The sequence below is a fragment of the Solanum tuberosum genome, unplaced genomic scaffold, assembly GCF_000226075.1.
Source record: "Solanum tuberosum cultivar DM 1-3 516 R44 unplaced genomic scaffold, SolTub_3.0 scf00059, whole genome shotgun sequence".
NCBI lineage: Eukaryota > Viridiplantae > Streptophyta > Magnoliopsida > Solanales > Solanaceae > Solanum > Solanum tuberosum.
The window spans coordinates 1,832,957-1,836,922 of NW_006238983.1; positions in this window are offsets into that span (position 1 = coordinate 1,832,957).

The window sequence follows — 3,966 nt, forward strand, 5'->3', positions numbered from 1 at the left end:
CAAGAAGTTGTCTAGCTTGATGTTATCTTCCTTCCACATGATAACTATTCCACCTGAGAGCCCTTTCGCCGAAGATTGGGTCTGTGAGTCGAAACCCAAGTCCTGTGTGATCTTAGTGTGGTTTGTCATTTTTGTCTCCAATAACGCCATCATTGCAGGTTTATGAATGCTGACAAAGGCATTGCAGTGTCTCCTGAAGCAAGCGTTATTCGTTTCCCTTGTGTTCCAAATGATGAAGTTCATTGTGAGGCTGTCAGTGGAGGGTTTGTCGGTGTTCTCTTCCCTTTCTACATCTGGGTTGGAACTTGAGTAATGTCGAAATGGTTCAAAGCCACTACCAGTGGGAGCTTTTTGGTTTAGTTCCTCAGATTCAGAGCTAGTGCCCTCGCTGTCAATGGGCATGTCACCAAAATAGTTGTATTGAAGTGCTCGTTGAACTCTTACTGCAGCCTTTTTCCCAATTGGTACACTTCTATTTTTTGTTCTTCCAATACATTGAGGAGTTTTTCCCTCGTGATTATTTCCCCCTAATGTTGTCATTTTGAACTGAGGGTTCATAACGATTGGGCCCGCCAGCAAGCCTGGAAAAAAGTGTATTTGTTAGTGGACCTGGTTGAGTAGGTTGCTCAGTTCGCTGTTGTTGAGCTGCGTGAGGTCCCCATATAGATAAACTTGCAGTATCGTTTGAATCCATAGTTGTTGTCCAAAAGTTCAGGTGGCCAATGTCATCCATTTTTTCACTACATGAGCCAAGAATCACGGGTCCTTGATTATCACGAATATAGGTTGTGTCCGTACATTCATGTTCAGGGCTAGCGACTGGTTCTGGAGTGTTAGCTTCAGCTACGATTCTGGGACATGGTTCTCGGGTGGTGGTGTTGTGGTGAAGAAAAGAGTTTCAGCCACAGGTGGGGCGTTCCAATTTGTGTTTGCCATTTTTGTTGTGAGAAATAGCTTTCCCTTTGTCTGGTGGTTTCCTAAAAAGGGTTCCAATAGACATGTAGTTAATTGATGCGATGTCAATGGTCACATCTGGACTGGGATTATGATGATTAACTCTTATAATAGAGAGAGGTTTCTTGCTAGGGGTGGCGATGCTTGCCTTCCCCCTTGAGGGAGACGCAGAGTTGCAAGTAGTATTGGGAGTCGTAGCATAGTAATTCTACTGGTGGGGTCCTTAGGAGTTGATCTGGAGAGAGGGGTTTGCTTGCTGAATTTTAGAAAACGTATTTCCTTTCAGGTAGGTGTGGGGATCTTTCTCATAAATGCTTTTTCCTTCTCTTGAGTTCAAGGTGGTTGTGCCCTTCCCTGTGGTTACTTTGTTTTTATTATTTTCTAACTCAATCCATTGTTTTCATTTACTTTTAGAGGATTCATTAGTGGAATACTTAAAAGAGGAAATAGAATGATTCGAGTTAAGAGTGGAGGGTTCACAGATTTTACCTGATTTGGCATCGAATAATTTTACTTGTGTGTGGGGAGGTTCCTTACTTTCTTGTTGGTTGTTCTGCTTGTTGGGTTTGGTTCCCTTCTTTTGGAAGGCGACGACCCTTCATTGCTCTTATTCAGATATTGCCCAGTGGGTGGCTTATTGTGGTTTTAGTTTTATTTGGTGTTGGTGTGAAGGCACATTTGTTTTTTGTATGACCTATTCGCCCACACTCAGTACATAATGTTCCTTCCCCTTCGTATAAGATCTCTTGTAGGTGGCTGCCGATCTTTGACTGTTTTCTTGATTGGCACTCATATTGGGACCTGAATGCATATTCTTGCATATCTTCCTCTCAGTGTGGCGGATGTGCAAGTGTCTATTTTTAGGAGTGCTCCTAATTTCCTACCGATCTTTTCTAGTATGAATCTGTCGTAGCGAATTCAGTTGGTAGTTGAGGTAGTCTGATTTAGATGGTACTGGGAGAAATGGTGGACTCTCGTGGGACGAAGTTTGGCTCCCATTTCTTTACCGAAGGAAAGTTTCCCATTATGAACCAAGGGCCTTCTTGTAGAGCTTTCTGCATGTTTTCTTGCAGATTGAACTTAGCTATGAAAAAATTCCATCCAAGATCAATTGCGATCAATCCTTCGGTAGGTTTTCACAATTCAGTTAGTTTCCTCTTGAGGTACTGGTGGGACACTCTTTTCCCACCAATTTGATGATAACTGAGTGTTTCCACGGGAGGTATATTCTTGCTTTGTCCTCCTTTGATGGAGTGATTGAGTCCTCTGGATCAGTTTCCTCTAGCTTGTTGACTCCTGTAACTAGGTCCGTGTAAGTTTCATTCAGGTCCTTATTCTTGTCCAATAAGATTTCCTTGAAGGATTGTTTGACGAGGGTCTTCCTCCATTACTCTATGATAGTTCGGTGATTCAAGTGGCTCCCGGGTACACGCCGAGGGAGGTGTTATGGCTGGGGTTGGGGAATTGATTTCTAGGCAGGGTCTTTTCTAAAGAGAACTTGGTCGGCTCAAAAGTGTTCCACTTGAAAGCGACTTTTTATTTGCAATCTCACGTTAACGTCTTGATGATTAGTATTCCCTCTGTCCAATAATAGTTGTACATAATTGACTTGATATATACCTTAAGAAACAACAAATAAAATCAGTAATATTACTATATTATCCATTTGAATATATTAAATTTAATGCTTTGAGAAATGTATTAGATATTGAATAGTATTTAATACTAAGGGTAACATACACACAAAGAGATAATTAACGTCTTGATGATTAGTATTCCCTCTGTCCAATAATAGTTGTACATAATTGACTTGATATATACCTTAAGAAACAACAGATAAAATCAGTAATATTACTATATTACCCATTTGAATATATTAAATTTAATGCTTTGAGAAATGTATTAGATATTGAATAGTATTTAATACTAAGGGTAACATACACACAAAGAGATAATTAACGTCTTGATGATTAGTATTCCCTCTGTCCAATAATAGTTGTACATAATTGACTTGATATATACCTTAAGAAACAACAAATAAAATCAGTAATATTACTATATTATCCATTTGAATATATTAAATTTAATGCTTTGAGAAATGTATTAGATATTGAATAGTATTTAATACTAAGGGTAACATACACACAAATAGATAAATTATCTCTTGATTTTCCAAACTGGACAACTATTGTTGGGCAACTATTTATAATATAGTGGACGGAGGAGTATAAAATAATTTAAAATTTTATGTATGCAATAAATTCCACCGACTCCTTAAACATACTTTTAACTTAAGCGACAAGGTAAAATGATTAGGTTAGCATGCAATAAAAAGTGGATGAGTACTAATAAATACTCCTTTTGTTTTTGAAATTTTATCAATTAATAGAGATGAAATGATAAATTCATTATATCAATTATTATTTTCTTAATAGATATATCAAATTAAAAATGGATAAATAAATAGAGATAGAGAGAATATATCATACCTTTTTATACGTAGAACTGGTAAACGATCCAAACTTTCATTGATGTGGCCATGCTTTTCTTGAAATTAACTCAAAAGTCTTACTCCTATTTAAATTTATATTATAAAAAAATTGAAAATAAAATTAATACTCCTATCATGATATTTGTACGATTATAAAGCTTGTAAAATTTATACTCTTTAAGGATGTGTTTGGTATGAAGGAAAACATTTTTCGGAAAAATGATTTTTCAATTTTTCTCATGTTTGGTTGGGTTAAATGTTTTGGAAAATATTTTCCAAATCAACTCATTTTCCTTAAAATTTAAGGAAAATGACTTCCCTTCAAAACTTAAGGAAAATATTTTCCAAAACTCTCTTCCAACTTTTCAATTAAAAAAAAAAATTGTTGAAAAAATCAATTTATTTGGTCCCTACCCTCAAACCAGCCCCCCCAACCACCCCCCAAAAAAAAAAAAAATTAAAGTTTGTTTTTAAGTTCAATATTTTTACCCCACCCTCACCCCTACCCCCACCCCTTTCAC